Here is an 11,469-nt window from a genome sequence, read left to right on the forward strand (position 1 = left end):
GGAGAAATAACATTTTTCGCAAAAGTATCAAAAACGGCCATTTTTGGCAAAGTAGCAAAGGGGGGACCAAAGGAAAATTTTCAAAAATGGCCGATTTTTTGGTCGAACTTCCGAAGGCTAAAAAAATAGGAAATACAAGTCGCCTGATGGCCTAATTAGTATGGATTGAAAGCTAAACTATCCTAGATTTGTGCTATGCAAAAAACCGCATGAAAAAAGACCTATTAGAGGAGAAATAACATTTTTCGCAAAAGTATCAAAAACGGCCATTTTTGGCAAAGTAGCAAAGGGGGGACCAAAGGAAAATTTTCAAAAATGGCCGATTTTTTGGTCGAGCTTCCGAAGGCTAAAAAATAGGAAATACAAGTCGCCTGATGGCCTAATTAGTATGGATTGAAAGCTAAACTATCCTAGATTTGTGCTATGCAAAAAACCGCATGAAAAAACACCTATTAGAGGAGAAATAACATTTTTCGCAAAAGTATCAAAAACGGCCATTTTTGGCAAAGTAGCAAAGGGGGGACCAAAGGAAAATTTTCAAAAATGGCCGATTTTTTGGTCGAACTTCCGAAGGCTAAAAAAATAGGAAATACAAGTCGCCTGATGGCCTAATTAGTATGGATTGAAAGCTAAACTATCCTAGATTTGTGCTATGCAAAAAACCGCATGAAAAAAGACCTATTAGAGGAGAAATAACATTTTTCGCAAAAGTATCAAAAACGGCCATTTTTGGCAAAGTAGCAAAGGGGGGACCAAAGGAAAATTTTCAAAAATGGCCGATTTTTTGGTCGAACTTCCGAAGGCTAAAAAAATAGGAAATACAAGTCGCCTGATGGCCTAATTAGTATGGATTGAAAGCTAAACTATCCTAGATTTGTGCTATGCAAAAAACCGCATGAAAAAAGACCTATTAGAGGAGAAATAACATTTTTCGCAAAAGTATCAAAAACGGCCATTTTTGGCAAAGTAGCAAAGGGGGGACCAAAGGAAAATTTTCAAAAATGGCCGATTTTTTGGTCGAGCTTCCGAAGGCTAAAAAATAGGAAATACAAGTCGCCTGATGGCCTAATTAGTATGGATTGAAAGCTAAACTATCCTAGATTTGTGCTATGCAAAAAACCGCATGAAAAAACACCTATTAGAGGAGAAATAACATTTTTCGCAAAAGTATCAAAAACGGCCATTTTTGGCAAAGTAGCAAAGGGGGGACCAAAGGAAAATTTTCAAAAATGGCCGATTTTTTGGTCGAACTTCCGAAGGCTAAAAAAATAGGAAATACAAGTCGCCTGATGGCCTAATTAGTATGGATTGAAAGCTAAACTATCCTAGATTTGTGCTATGCAAAAAACCGCATGAAAAAAGACCTATTAGAGGAGAAATAACATTTTTCGCAAAAGTATCAAAAACGGCCATTTTTGGCAAAGTAGCAAAGGGGGGACCAAAGGAAAATTTTCAAAAATGGCCGATTTTTTGGTCGAACTTCCGAAGGCTAAAAAAATAGGAAATACAAGTCGCCTGATGGCCTAATTAGTATGGATTGAAAGCTAAACTATCCTAGATTTGTGCTATGCAAAAAACCGCATGAAAAAAGACCTATTAGAGGAGAAATAACATTTTTCGCAAAAGTATCAAAAACGGCCATTTTTGGCAAAGTAGCAAAGGGGGGACCAAAGGAAAATTTTCAAAAATGGCCGATTTTTTGGTCGAACTTCCGAAGGCTAAAAAAATAGGAAATACAAGTCGCCTGATGGCCTAATTAGTATGGATTGAAAGCTAAACTATCCTAGATTTGTGCTATGCAAAAAACCGCATGAAAAAAGACCTATTAGAGGAGAAATAACATTTTTCGCAAAAGTATCAAAAACGGCCATTTTTGGCAAAGTAGCAAAGGGGGGACCAAAGGAAAATTTTCAAAAATGGCCGATTTTTTGGTCGAACTTCCGAAGGCTAAAAAAATAGGAAATACAAGTCGCCTGATGGCCTAATTAGTATGGATTGAAAGCTAAACTATCCTAGATTTGTGCTATGCAAAAAACCGCATGAAAAAAGACCTATTAGAGGAGAAATAACATTTTTCGCAAAAGTATCAAAAACGGCCATTTTTGGCAAAGTAGCAAAGGGGGGACCAAAGGAAAATTTTCAAAAATGGCCGATTTTTTGGTCGAACTTCCGAAGGCTAAAAAAATAGGAAATACAAGTCGCCTGATGGCCTAATTAGTATGGATTGAAAGCTAAACTATCCTAGATTTGTGCTATGAAAAAAACCGCATGAAAAAAGACCTATTAGAGGAGAAATAACATTTTTCGCAAAAGTATCAAAAACGGCCATTTTTGGCAAAGTAGCAAAGGGGGGACCAAAGGAAAATTTTCAAAAATGGCCGATTTTTTGGTCGAACTTCCGAAGGCTAAAAAAATAGGAAATACAAGTCGCCTGATGGCCTAATTAGTATGGATTGAAAGCTAAACTATCCTAGATTTGTGCTATGCAAAAAACCGCATGAAAAAAGACCTATTAGAGGAGAAATAACATTTTTCGCAAAAGTATCAAAAACGGCCATTTTTGGCAAAGTAGCAAAGGGGGGACCAAAGGAAAATTTTCAAAAATGGCCGATTTTTTGGTCGAACTTCCGAAGGCTAAAAAAATAGGAAATACAAGTCGCCTGATGGCCTAATTAGTATGGATTGAAAGCTAAACTATCCTAGATTTGTGCTATGAAAAAAACCGCATGAAAAAAGACCTATTAGAGGAGAAATAACATTTTTCGCAAAAGTATCAAAAACGGCCATTTTTGGCAAAGTAGCAAAGGGGGGACCAAAGGAAAATTTTCAAAAATGGCCGATTTTTTGGTCGAACTTCCGAAGGCTAAAAAAATAGGAAATACAAGTCGCCTGATGGCCTAATTAGTATGGATTGAAAGCTAAACTATCCTAGATTTGTGCTATGCAAAAAACCGCATGAAAAAAGACCTATTAGAGGAGAAATAACATTTTTCGCAAAAGTATCAAAAACGGCCATTTTTGGCAAAGTAGCAAAGGGGGGACCAAAGGAAAATTTTCAAAAATGGCCGATTTTTTGGTCGAACTTCCGAAGGCTAAAAAAATAGGAAATACAAGTCGCCTGATGGCCTAATTAGTATGGATTGAAAGCTAAACTATCCTAGATTTGTGCTATGCAAAAAACCGCATGAAAAAAGACCTATTAGAGGAGAAATAACATTTTTCGCAAAAGTATCAAAAACGGCCATTTTTGGCAAAGTAGCAAAGGGGGGACCAAAGGAAAATTTTCAAAAATGGCCGATTTTTTGGTCGAACTTCCGAAGGCTAAAAAAATAGGAAATACAAGTCGCCTGATGGCCTAATTAGTATGGATTGAAAGCTAAACTATCCTAGATTTGTGCTATGCAAAAAACCGCATGAAAAAAGACCTATTAGAGGAGAAATAACATTTTTCGCAAAAGTATCAAAAACGGCCATTTTTGGCAAAGTAGCAAAGGGGGGACCAAAGGAAAATTTTCAAAAATGGCCGATTTTTTGGTCGAACTTCCGAAGGCTAAAAAAATAGGAAATACAAGTCGCCTGATGGCCTAATTAGTATGGATTGAAAGCTAAACTATCCTAGATTTGTGCTATGCAAAAAACCGCATGAAAAAAGACCTATTAGAGGAGAAATAACATTTTTCGCAAAAGTATCAAAAACGGCCATTTTTGGCAAAGTAGCAAAGGGGGGACCAAAGGAAAATTTTCAAAAATGGCCGATTTTTTGGTCAAACTTCCGAAGGCTAAAAAAATAGGAAATACAAGTCGCCTGATGGCCTAATTAGTATGGATTGAAAGCTAAACTATCCTAGATTTGTGCTATGCAAAAAACCGCATGAAAAAAGACCTATTAGAGGAGAAATAACATTTTTCGCAAAAGTATCAAAAACGGCCATTTTTGGCAAAGTAGCAAAGGGGGGACCAAAGGAAAATTTTCAAAAATGGCCGATTTTTTGGTCGAACTTCCGAAGGCTAAAAAAATAGGAAATACAAGTCGCCTGATGGCCTAATTAGTATGGATTGAAAGCTAAAATATCCTAGATTTGTGCTATGCAAAAAACCGCATGAAAAAAGACCTATTAGAGGAGAAATAACATTTTTCGCAAAAGTATCAAAAACGGCCATTTTTGGCAAAGTAGCAAAGGGGGGACCAAAGGAAAATTTTCAAAAATGGCCGATTTTTTGGTCGAACTTCCGAAGGCTAAAAAAATAGGAAATACAAGTCGCCTGATGGCCTAATTAGTATGGATTGAAAGCTAAACTAGCCTAGATTTGTGCTATGCAAAAAACCGCATGAAAAAAGACCTATTAGAGGAGAAATAACATTTTTCGCAAAAGTATCAAAAAGGGCCATTTTTGGCAAAGTAGCAAAGGGGGGACCAAAGGAAAATTTTCAAAAATGGCCGATTTTTTGGTCGAACTTCCGAAGGCTAAAAAAATAGGAAATACAAGTCGCCTGATGGCCTAATTAGTATGGATTGAAAGCTAAACTATCCTAGATTTGTGCTATGCAAAAAACCGCATGAAAAAAGACCTATTAGAGGAGAAATAACATTTTTCGCAAAAGTATCAAAAACGGCCATTTTTGGCAAAGTAGCAAAGCGGAACACAAAGGAAAATGTAAAAAATTTGCCCAATATTTTATCGAACTTCCGTAGGCTAAAAAAATAGGAAATACCAGTCGCCTGATGGCCTAATTAGTATGGATTGAAAGCTAAACTATCCTAGATTTGTGCTATGCAAAAAACCGCATGAAAAAAGACCTATTAGAGGAGAAATAACATTTTTCGCAAAAGTATCAAAAACGGCCATTTTTGGCAAAGTAGCAAAGGGGGGACCAAAGGAAAATGTTCAAAAATGGCCGATTTTTTGGTCGAACTTCCGAAGGCTAAAAAAATAGGAAATACAAGTCGCCTGATGGCCTAATTAGTATGGATTGAAAGCTAAACTATCCTAGATTTGTGCTATGCAAAAAACCGCATGAAAAAAGACCTATTAGAGGAGAAATAACATTTTTCGCAAAAGTATCAAAAACGGCCATTTTTGGCAAAGTAGCAAAGGGGGGACCAAAGGAAAATTTTCAAAAATGGCCGATTTTTTGGTCGAACTTCCGAAGGCTAAAAAAATAGGAAATACAAGTCGCCTGATGGCCTAATTAGTATGGATTGAAAGCTAAACTATCCTAGATTTGTGCTATGCAAAAAACCGCATGAAAAAAGACCTATTAGAGGAGAAATAACATTTTTCGCAAAAGTATCAAAAACGGCCATTTTTGGCACAGAAGCAAAGGGGGGACCAAAGGAAAAAATTCAAAAATGGCCGATTTTTTGGTCGAACTTCGGGAAGGCTAAAAAAAATAGGAAATAACAACGTCGCCTGATGGCCTAATTAGTATGGATTGGAAAGCATAAACTATCCTAGATTTGTGCTATGCAAAAAACCGCATGAAAAAAGACCTATTAGAGGAGAAAAATAGCATTTTTCGCAAAAGTATCAAAAATGGCACATTTTTGGCAAAGTAGCAAAAGGGGGGGGGACCAAAGGAGAAAATTTTCAAAAAATGGCCGATGTTTTGGGGGTTTCGAACTTCGGAAGCCTTAAAAAAAATAGGAAATACAAGTCGCCTGATGGCCTAATTAGTATGGATTGAAAGCTAAACTATCCTAGATTTGTGCTATGCAAAAAACCGCATGAAAAAAGACCTATTAGAGGAGAAATAACATTTTTGGGCAATGTGTCTAAAATGGCCATTTTTGGCAAAGTAGCAAAGGGGGGACCAAAGGAAAATTTTCAAAAATGGCCGATTTTTTTGTCGAACTTCGGAAGGCTAAAAAAATAGGAAATACAAGTCGCCTGATGGCCTAATTAGTATGGATTGAAAGCTAAACTATCCTAGATTTGTGCTATGCAAAAAACCGCATGAAAAAAGACCTATTAGAGGAGAAATAACATTTTTCGCAAAAGTATCAAAATCGGCCATTTTTGGCAAAGTAGCAATGGGGGGGACCAAAGGAAAATTTACAAAAATGGCCGAGTTTTTGGTCGAACTTCGGAAGGCTAAAAAAATAGGAAATACAAGTCGCCTGATGGCCTAATTAGTATGGATTGAAAGCTAAACTATCCTAGATTTGTGCTATGCAAAAAACCGCCTGAAAAAAGACCTATTAGAGGAGAAATAACATTTTTCGCAAAAGTATCAAAAATGGCCATTTTTGGCAAAGTAGCAAAGGGGGGACCAAAGGAAAATTTTCAAAAATGGCCGATTTTTTGGTCGAACTTCGGAAGGCTAAAAAAATAGGAAATACAAGTCGCCTGATGGCCTAATTAGTATGGATTGAAAGCTAAACTATCCTAGATTTGTGCTATGCAAAAAACCGAATGAAAAAATACCTATTAGAGGAGAAATAACATTTTTCGCAAAAGTATCAAAAATGGCCCTTTTTGGCAAAGTAGCACAGGGGGGACCAAAGGAAAACTTTCAAAAATGGCCGATTTTTTGATCGAACCTCGGAAGGCTAAAAAAATAGGAAATACAAGTCGCCTGATGGCCTAATTAGTATGGATTGAAAGCTAAACTATCCTAGATTTGTGCTATGCAAAAAACCGCATGAAAAAAGACCTATTAGAGGAGAAATAACATTTTTCGCAAAAGTATCAAAATCGGCCATTTTTGGCAAAGTAGCAAAGGGGGGACCAAAGGAAAATTTTCAAAAATGGCCGATTTTTTGGTCGAACTTCGGAAGGCTAAAAAAATAGGAAATACAAGTCGCCTGATGGCCTAATTAGTATGGATTGAAAGCTAAACTATCCTAGATTTGTGCTATGCAAAAAACCGCATGAAAAAAGACCTATTAGAGGAGAAATAACATTTTTCGCAAAAGTATCAAAAACGGCCATTTTTGGCAAAGTAGCAAAGGGGGGACCAAAGGAAAATTTTCAAAAATGGCCGATTTTTTGGTCGAACTTCGGAAGGCTAAAAAAATAGGAAATACAAGTCGCCTGATGGCCTAATTAGTATGGATTGAAAGCTCAACTATCCTAGATTTGTGCTATGCAAAAAACCGCATGAAAAAAGACCTATTAGAGGAGAAATAACATTTTTCGCAAAAGTATCAAAAACGGCCATTTTTGGCAAAGTAGCAAAGGGGGGACCAAAGGAAAATTTTCAAAAATGGCCGATTTTTTGGTCGAACTTCCGAAGGCTAAAAAAATAGGAAATACAAGTCGCCTGATGGCCTAATTAGTATGGATTGAAAGCTAAACTATCCTAGATTTGTGCTATGCAAAAAACCGCATGAAAAAAGACCTATTAGAGGAGAAATAACATTTTTCGCAAAAGTATCAACAACGGCCATTTTTGGCAAAGTAGCAAAGGGGGACCAAAGGAAAATTTTCAAAAATGGCCGATTTTTTGGTCGAACTTCCGAAGGCTAAAAAAATAGGAAATACAAGTCGCCTGATGGCCTAATTAGTATGGATTGAAAGCTAAACTATCCTAGATTTGTGCTATGCAAAAAACCGCATGAAAAAAGACCTATTAGAGGAGAAATAACATTTTTCGCAAAAGTATCAAAAACGGCCATTTTTGGCAAAGTAGCAAAGGGGGGACCAAAGGAAAATTTTCAAAAATGGCCGATTTTTTGGTCGAACTTCGGAAGGCTAAAAAATAGCAAATACAAGTCGCCTGATGGCCTAATTAGTATGGATTGAAAGCTAAACTATCCTAGATTTGTGCTATGCAAAAAACCGCATGAAAAAAGACCTATTAGAGGAGAAATAACATTTTTCGCAAAAGTATCAAAAACGGCCATTTTTGGCAAAGTAGCAAAGGGGGGACCAAAGGAAAATTTTCAAAAATGGCCGATTTTTTGGTCGAACTTCCGAAGGCTAAAAAAATAGGAAATACAAGTCGCCTGATGGCCTAATTAGTATGGATTGAAAGCTAAACTATCCTAGATTTGTGCTATGCAAAAAACCGCATGAAAAAAGACCTATTAGAGGAGAAATAACATTTTTCGCAAAAGTATCAAAAACGGCCATTTTTGGCAAAGTAGCAAAGGGGAAACCAAAGAAAAATTTTCAAAAATGGCCGATTTTTTGGTCGAACTTCCGAAGGCTAAAAAAAATAGGAAATACAAGTCGCCTGATGGCCTAATTAGTATGGATTGAAAGCTAAACTATCCTAGATTTGTGCTATGCAAAAAACCGCATGAAAAAAGACCTTTTAGAGGAGAAATAACATTTTTCGCAAAAGTGTCAAAAATGGCCATTTTGGCAAAGTAGCAAAGGGGGGACCAAAGGAAAATTTTCAAAAATGGCCGATTTTTTGGTCGAACTTCCGAAGGCTAAAAAAATAGGAAATACAAGTCGCCTGATGGCCTAATTAGTATGGATTGAAAGCTAAACTATCCTAGATTTGTGCTATGCAAAAAACCGCATGAAAAAAGACCTATTAGAGGAGAAATAACATTTTTCGCAAAAGTATCAAAAACGGCCATTTTTGGCAAAGTAGCAAAGGGGGGACCAAAGGAAAATTTTCAAAAATGGCCGATTTTTTGGTCGAACTTCGGAAGGCTAAAAAAATAGGAAATACAAGTCGCCTGATGGCCTAATTAGTATGGATTGAAAGCTAAACTATCCTAGATTTGTGCTATGCAAAAAACCGCATGAAAAAAGACCTATTAGAGGAGAAATAACATTTTTCGCAAAAGTATCAAAAACGGCCATTTTTGGCAAAGTAGCAAAGGGGGGACCAAAGGAAAATTTTCAAAAATGGCCGATTTTTTGGTCGAACTTCCGAAGGCTAAAAAAATAGGAAATACAAGTCGCCTGATGGCCTAATTAGTATGGATTGAAAGCTAAACTATCCTAGATTTGTGCTATGCAAAAAAACCGCATGAAAAAAGACCTATTAGAGGAGAAATAACATTTTTCGCAAAAGTATCAAAAATGGCCATTTTTGGCAAAGTAGCAAAGGGGGGACCAAAGGAAATTTTGAAAAAAGTGCCGATTTTTTGGTCGAACTTCGAAAGGCTAAAAAAATAGGAAATACAAGTCGCCTGATGGCCTAATTAGTATGGATTGAAAGCTAAACTATCCTAGATTTGTGCTATGCAAAAAACCGCATGAAAAAAGACCTATTAGAGGAGAAATAACATTTTTCGCAAAAGTATCAAAAATGGCCATTTTTGGCAAAGTAGCAAAGGGGGGGACCAAAGGAAAATTTTCAAAAATGGCCGATTTTTTGGTCGAACTTCCGAAGGCTAAAAAAATAGGAAATACAAGTCGCCTGATGGCCTAATTAGTATGGATTGAAAGCTAAACTATCCTAGATTTGTGCTATGCAAAAAACCGCATGAAAAAAGACCTATTAGAGGAGAAATAACATTTTTCGCAAAAGTATCAAAAATGGCCATTCTTGGCAAAGGGAGCACCAAACAAAAATTTTCAAAAATGGCCAATTTTTTGGTCGAACTTCCGAAGGCTAAAAAAATAGGAAAAACAAGTCGCCTGATGGCCTAATTAGTATGGATTGAAAGCTAAACTATCCTAGATTTGTGCTATGCAAAAAACCGCATAAAAAAAAAACCTATTAGAGGAGAAAAAACATTTTTCGCAAAAGTATCAAAAATGGTCATTTTTAGCAAAATACCAAACAGGGGTGCAACGGAAAATTTTCAAAAATGGCCGATTCTTTGGTCGAACTTCCGAAGGCTAAAAAAATAGGAAATACAAGTCGCCTGATGGCCTAATTAGTATGGATTGAAAGCTAAACTATCCTAGATTTGTGCTATGCAAAAAACCGCATGAAAAAAGACCTATTAGAGGAGAAATAACATTTTTCGCAAAAGTATCAAAAATGGCCATTTTTGGCAAAGTAGCAAAGGGGGGACCAAAGGAAAATTTTCAAAAATGGCCGATTTTTTGGTCGAACTTCCGAAGGCTAAAAAAATAGGAAATACAAGTCGCCTGATGGCCTAATTAGTATGGATTGAAAGCTAAACTATCCTAGATTTGTGCTATGCAAAAACCGGCATGAAAGTAGACCTATTAGAGGAGAAAAAACATTTTTCGCAAAAGTATCAAATATGGTCATTTTTAGCAAAATACCAAACAGGGGTGCAACGGAAAATTTTCAAAAATGGCCGATTTTTTGGTCGAACTTCCGAAGGCTAAAAAAATAGGAAATACAAGTCGCCTGATGGCCTAATTAGTATGGATTGAAAGCTAAACTATCCTAGATTTGTGCTATGCAAAAAACCGCATGAAAAAAGACCTATTAGAGGAGAAATAACATTTTCGCAAAAGTATCAAAAACGGCCATTTTTGGCAAAGTAGCAAAGGGGGGACCAAAGGAAAATTTTCAAAAATGGCCGATTTTTTGGTCGAACTTCCGAAGGCTAAAAAAATAGGAAATACAAGTCGCCTGATGGCCTAATTAGTATGGATTGAAAGCTAAACTATCCTAGATTTGTGCTATGCAAAAAACCGCATGAAAAAAGACCTATTAGAGGAGAAATAAAATTTTTCGCAAAAGTATCAAAAATGGCCATTTTTGGCAAAGTAGCAAAGGGGGGAACAAAGGAAAATTTCAAAAAAGGGCGATTTTTTGGTCGAAATTCGGAAGGCTAAAAAAAATAGGAAATACAAGTCGCCTGATGGCCTAATTAGTATGGATTGAAAGCTAAACTATCCTAGATTTGTGCTATGCAAAAAACCGCATGAAAAAAGACCTATTAGAGGGAGAATAAAGTTTTTGGCAAAAGTATCAAATACGGCCATTTTTGGCAAAGTAGCAAAGGGGGGACCAAAGGAAAATTTTCAAAAATGGCCGATTTTTTGGTCGAACTTCCGAAGGCTAAAAAATAGAAATACAAGTCGCCTGATGGCCTAATTAGTATGGATTGAAAGCTAAACTATCATAAATTTGTGCTATGCAAAAAAACCGCATGAAAAAAGACCTATTAGAGGAGAAATAACATTTTTCGCAAAAGTATCAAAAATGGCCATTTTTCGCAAAGTAGCAAAGGGGGGACCAAAGGAAAATTTTCAAAAATGGCCGATTTTTTGGTCGAACTTCGGAAGGCTAAAAAAATAGGAAATACAAGTCGCCTGATGGCCTAATTAGTATGGATTGAAAGCTAAACTATCCTAGATTTGTGCTATGCAAAAAACGACATGATGAAAAAAGACCTATTAGAGGAGAAATAACATTTTTCGCAAAAGTATCAAAATGGCCATTTTTGGCAAAGTAGCAAAGGGGGGGCCAAAGGGAAATTTTCAAAAATGGCCGATTTTTTGGTCGAACTTCGGAAGGCTAAAAAAATAGGAAATACAAGTCGCCTGATGGCCTAATTAGTATGGATTGAAAGCTAAACTATCCTAGATTTGTGCTATGCAAAAAACCGCATGAAAAAAGGATCTATTAGAGGA

Source organism: Montipora capricornis, chromosome 3 (assembly GCF_036669925.1).
Source record: "Montipora capricornis isolate CH-2021 chromosome 3, ASM3666992v2, whole genome shotgun sequence".
NCBI classification, from domain to species: Eukaryota; Metazoa; Cnidaria; class Anthozoa; order Scleractinia; family Acroporidae; genus Montipora; species Montipora capricornis.